We start from the raw sequence: 6478 nt of genomic DNA on the forward strand, positions 1-6478 counted from the left end.
AAGCAGCATTCAGAAGGGAGAAAGTGAAGAGTGTGCGAAAGCAGGTATACAGAAAACAAAATGTGTTGCAAAATAGGGAGAAATGATATAACATGGAGCCATAGTCCACAAGGATCATTTCTCCTCTTGAGACAGAGATAATTGACTCTTTAAAGCTTGAGGATAACAAACCTACAAGCATATGGTAAGGTGAAAGGCCCCCATAAACTTTAATAATTAGTACGCTATTGGCATCTTACTGTACAACATGCTAGTCATCTAGAATCAGACTGCACAGATGAGGCCCTTTGGCCCATCAAGTCTGTGCTGCAAGAACAAAAATGACTACCTACATTAGCCCCACTTTCCAGTACTAGGCCCATAGCCTTGAATGTTATGACACCTCAAGTGTCCATCCAAGTATATTTTAAACGTTATGAGGTTATCCACCTCAATTACCCTCCCAGACAGTGCATTCCAGTCCCCACCATCCTCTGGATGAAAGATGTTTCCCTCAAATCTCATCTAAATCCTCTATATTTCACTTTAAAGGTATGCACCCTTGTCATTAACACTTGGACTGAGGGAAACAACTGTTTTCTATCCACCCTGTTCATGCCCCTCATAACCTTATACACCACAATCAGGTTTCCCCTCAGCCTTCTCTGCTCCAACGAAAACAATTCAAGCTTATCCAGTCTCTCATCATCGCTGAAATGCTTCATCCCAGGCAACACCCTGGTGAATTTCCTCTGAACCATCTCTGGTGCAGTCACATCCTTCCTATAGTATGGGGACCAGATCTGCACACACTACTCCAGTTCTAGCCAACTGAGCTAACCAAGACATCTAAAGCCAATTTTCTATATTGAGTCTAGGGGCCTAAGCAATTAACAGTGGTAGAGAGAAAAACAGCATTCAGAGCAAATGAGAAGAGGCATTTGTCTTACAAAATCAGATATTGTTTTGCATGACAGCAACAGGTATACGTCACTTTAACTAGCTCAGCATAATTGCAAAGGCTATCAAGAACCAAAGACGACACTGAAATAATTCCATGAAGGCCAGTATCCTGTCACCCAATCACTCTGTATCTACACGTGTATGGTACACAATATGGATCCAGCTAGCTCAGAGCTGGGTCCTAAAGTCAACAGAACCCCTATCACTCCTCAATCTATCTGTCAGCCAGGGCTCCATTATTGGACAAGGTTAACAGCTCCAGTCAGGGAACTCTTATTCTATGAGGTCCACCTGGCTGACCTCATTCTATTCACTGCGTCTGCATTGATACCTCATGATAGACTCCCTATTCTCTACCCATAGATAATGGGACAGCATCAGATTAGGTGAAGCTGAATACAATGCCCAACATTAAACATGAAAAACCACGAGCTATGCAGCAAAATCCTTTACATTCACTTGAGCTGACTAGGGAGCACAGATTTAAGGTAAAAGGGGAAAGTTTAAAGGAGATATGAGAGGCAAGCTTTTTTACACTGTGGGAGGTAAGTGCTTGGAATGTGCTGCCAGAGGAGGTGGTAGAAGCAGATACGAAAGCAACATTTAAGAGGTATCTTGGCAGACACATGAATAGGCAGGGAATAGAGGGATACGAGCTGTATAGCAACAAAAGGGTTTATAGTTTAGAAAGGAATCGTGTGTTGGTGCAGTCTTGGTGTCTGAAGGGCCTGTTCCTGTGCTGTGCTGGTACTTTGTTCTTTGCTCCTTAACTGTGTGATATCTGAGTGAGTTCAAGATGATACCACTGACAATGCAGAACTCTATCAGACTATGGCCTCAATTGTGGTGTGGTTTTGTCCATGTACCCAATTACATAATGATTTGTTTTGTAATGATGCAGCTCAACTAAATATTCAGACAATCACCAACATCACCAGCTTTCACTAGCTAACTGGACATTTGGTAAATTTGATGCCACCATCCTCTTTCTTGGTTAATATCCATGGACCTGCTATCCGCAGCCTGGAAGGAAAGCCACTTGCTAGTCTAATGAGAAGAGGTTTCTGTCATAAACAAAATGTAGTTTATTGCAAAATGGTAATCAGGTACTAGTTATGTTGATATGATAGATATTGTTATAAATTCTATGAGGAGATATATAAGATTCAGAGTTGTTCTACTTTTCCCACTCAAGCCTTAGAGGCATCAACAGATTAAGTGGAGGTTAAGTGGCTGTTACTTCACTCTCAGATTTTTTAAATCATATTTTCTTTTGACCATCTGCCAGCAAGGTGGGAGTAAACCAAAAGTAAAACATCATAACCATCCTCAGAGCAGCTATGAGTCGTGTGAGACGAGCCTACAGGTAATTGTGCATATGTCAGCAGCAGGGAAATGAGTGTCTTCAGGTTGATGGAACGGCTTCTGTCAGTCCAGGTGATATTTAACAGGGATGGTGATGAAGTGCGGACGTTGATTTATAAATCTGAAAATGTCAGTGCTTTGTATTAATTTCTTTGAGTGGAGAAGAGCAAGCCATTACTGAATTTTCCAGGGTGATTGGATCTCAGAATCAGACGCTGCTACATCAGCGGAGGCTACATCAGTGAGGTAGGCCTGGCAATGAAAGATGGCGCCTGAGGACTGGCGACGTCGTTGTTGGTTGGGTCCAGCACTGGTGGCAGAGAGCAGTGGTGGAAGGGCATCACGGTGACATTGAGATGGGCTGCGGTGAGATACACAACTCCGACTTTGGTGGGTCTGGAATAGGCAGCGGGGAGGCGGTGGTGGTTCTGAGCTGGCTCAGAACTCAAACGTCAATGGACTTATCTTTAAGTTCTATCTTTTCATTTTCTTCTTGTTCTTAAAACTATCAAAATGGCATTGTATCAATGTGATGAATGTATTTTATTGTATTTCACACTAAAATACATGTGACTATAAAATCATTCATTCATTAATGCAGTTTTAAGCATTGACCCTTTCGGAATTATTACATGAAACAGCAATATACATCGTCGATGTTAAATTTAACTGCTGCTAGAAATGGCTTTCAGTTGATAAACATATCTCTGTGATTTCCTCATAATTAATAAGAAATTATTAATTTACTTCACAGTACAAATAAATTCTGACAGGATGTTGGAAGTATAAGTGCTAATATCGCCCGATCTGGCGATCTGGTCGGTTAAAATAATTTGGCCTGTCACCTTTAGGACTAAACATTTGATGACTCTAAGGGCATTTTTAGCAAGGGGTTGGAAAAGGAGCTGAAGATTTATCCTATTTTCCCTTTAGGGGAAATTTTTTCATCACATATTTTGCTTAGTATGTTACAATGGTGAAGACAAAAAGAAAATAACAGAGGCCCAGAGCAGAATAAGGAAAGCTAACAGGGCAAATTGAGAAATAAATTCAAAATACTGTAAACAATGATGTCTTTTGAGTATGTGAGTATTTGTATACTCTCTGGGAGCATAATTTAAAATAATTAGTTGAAGGACGTTGAGGAGAAGTTTTATTTCACTCAGAAAGTGGTAATGGTTGGGAACTCGCTACCTGAAAAAGTGATGAAGCAAGAAAGTCTCATCACATTTAGAAAATGAACTTGACCTCTAGGGCTACAGATCAAGAGCTGAAGAATAGGATTAGGCTTGAAAGTTCTTCTTCTGGCTAACATACACAAAATGGACTGTACTATCTTCATCTGTTCTATAAATATTTGACGTTGCAAGGTGCCTAAGAACTGTACATCAGTGCAAGTGGAATAGTTTAAAAACTAAGTGTGACATCTGAGTGAGCGGAGAGGATCCACATAATCCCTACAGTGTGAAATCAGGCCATTTGGCCCATTGAGTCCACACTGATCCTCCAAAGAGCATCCTGTCCAGACCCTCCTGCATCCTTGTAAACCTGCATTTCCCATGGCTAATCCACCTAGCCTACACATCCCTAGAGACGATGGGGAAATTTACTATGACGAATCCACCTAACCTGGACAGTGGGAGAAAACCAGAGCATCCACAGGAAACCCACATAGACATGGGGAGAAATTCCACACAGACGGTTGCCTGAGGCTGGAATCGAACTTGGTGGTGTGAGGCAGCAGTACTGACCCCTGTGCCAATGTGCTGACCTTTGTCTATTTGTAGCTGATGATTAATAAATAGATGTAAAGATTTCCAAAATGTTTTGGTTCAGACATTATTATTGAGAAGGTTATCAAAGAGATGTGAATCCTGAACTGGTTAAGAGTGAGATAAGTGATTGATAATCTAAAGTACTGCACAGACTAGCCTGCCTAGATTGTAGGCTTAAATCTCTAGAGGGGAATTAACTCATAGCCTTTCGACTCAAAGGTGATATTACTGTCATTGAGCCAAGGCTAACACCTAATATAGCTTACTGTGAGATTGCCTAGTACAATGCATTGCTTTAACAAATAAACCCTGTTTATCCAAGGTTATCCCTTTTTTATCTGTTTAAACCGTTATGCTCTATATTTGCTTTTTAAATATTAGTGGTCTTGCTTTACGTTTCAAAATCTATTCTGATTTTATTTCGGATTTAGAGGCATTGCATTTTCTTTTGATTAGCACTGAAATATTCCTGGATATAGTGCTCACATTAGATTTAAAATAACAACAGTCCTGACCCAATCCTTGTTTATGGAAGAGACAATCGGATATAAATTTAGGAAGGTTTGGGTGTCACCCTTATTGTAACTCCTAGAAAGCAAGCAGACTTTGATGTTGTAGTTCTCACCATGTTATGAATTCAATTTACAAAACGTTAGTATACTCATCATCAACTTATACTCTTTGGTAGATAATAATAAGAATATTAGGAATTAGGAACCCTAATCGACCCTTAACTCCTATTGAGCCTAATTTAAGTTTGACCCCTTCTCAGTCCTACTAAAATTTGCTCTCGAGATCTACTGCTTAATCTGATCAGGCTCTGACAGTGTTTATTCACACTGTTGTTTAAAACATCAAGCAGTTGGCAACTCAACTGTTCTCTTAAAGATGGCCTATAGCTCATGATTTCTGTGAAATATGTTCTTTTCAATTGTTTTATAAAAGCAACAATTACAGTTGGAACCATGCCTATGATGTTTTGCTTGAGTGACAAGGTTATCATTCACTGATATTATGCTAGGAGTAAAAACAGACATTTTCCAGGATTACTGTTACAAAATGCATTCATAGAATGTGGGTGTTTGCAAGGTCAGCATTTATTGTCCATAATTACTAGAATATGTAAATAGGACAGTGAGAATACAAATACTGATGAAGGAATTACACAGATAAAGTGACATTCATAACCAAAAGAAATCCCAAGGAACTTTAAGTGAATGTCTTGAGAAAAAGCGAGTAAGATTCAACAAAATGCATTCAGATTCAGAACTGCATGTTCTGTTAAGACATGGATTCTCTTATTCATTCCCCTTCTAGATTCCCTCTGCAGGTATATTTGTGTAAGGTAGCCTTAAGTAGACAAGATGTACAATATAATTTTCAGTGCACTGCATCTCTTCACTTCTTATAAAATGAGACACATTGCATGCTTCAGTGCTTTGTTTCTAAACAAAAGCAAGCAATAAACTTAAAAATAATTGGACATTCAACTTCAACATCAATACTAGTACACATTGTAACTTACCACCAATTCTGGTATGCACTCTGTCATGTATGATGACATATAAGATTTATTCACCAACAGAGAAAAGTTTACTGCTTCACAATTGCTTAAGTATAGAGAACGTTTTCTCTTATGAGTAAGTAGGATGTCACCTGACATCAGGTGTTGCATTATTGAACTCACGTTTATTATCTGATGTGTCAACATCTGCATCAAATTCAATGCTTACAGCTTCAGCAGCACATATACTGAAATTGGAACAATACAGAGAAGATGATCATGGTCCCTGTGCAAGGGTGATACACAAATTTGTGAGGTGTTCTGTATTTTTAGGGCCCTCTTGTGGCACAGTGACAGTGTCCTTACTCCTGGACCAGGAAATGTAATCTCTGACCAGGTTGATTAGAAAAATAGGATTTTTTTTATCACATATGCTGCTTTTAGTGTTTTGAAAATGACATTGTGATGATTTATGAACTGAGCTTAGCAGTGATCATTGACTATTTTGCTTTGGTCACCGCAAATGGGTGTGTAGGTGTAACCTGCTTTCCAACATTTGACAAGTACTTTGTCTCCTAACTTCTGTTGTGTATAGCCCTGAGCTCGAATCTTGCTCCGTTGTATCATGCTGCCCCACAGATCTCCTTCCTGAGTCCTAATGATGAAAAGCTATGTAACTTCTCTTCAGTCAGAGAACTTTAGAACACATCCTGCCACCTCGCTTTATAATGTCTTCCTGCACCTGCTCCAGTCAAAATGTATCTCTGTTTTAACAGACACAGTCAGGCTTTAAATATTGCAGTAAAAACCAAAAAAGACTGTGGATGCTGTAAATCAGGAACAAAAACAAAGTTGCTGGAAAAGCTCAGCAGGTCTGGCAGCATCTGTGAAG

The 6478-nt window shown here is 39.5% G+C and overlaps 1 non-coding gene across 1 annotated transcript; it reads left to right on the forward strand.

Moving 5' to 3' along the window:
* The first annotated feature begins 5807 nt into the window (after positions 1-5807).
* LOC125483226 lies at positions 5808-5917 on the forward strand. Its single transcript, XR_007262185.1, has one exon. It is a non-coding gene; the product is annotated as a U6 spliceosomal RNA (small nuclear RNA).
* Positions 5918-6478: the final 561 nt, after the last annotated feature.

This window comes from Rhincodon typus, chromosome 5, assembly GCF_021869965.1.
Source record: "Rhincodon typus isolate 14 chromosome 5, sRhiTyp1.1, whole genome shotgun sequence".
In the NCBI taxonomy this organism is placed as follows: Eukaryota; Metazoa; Chordata; class Chondrichthyes; order Orectolobiformes; family Rhincodontidae; genus Rhincodon; species Rhincodon typus.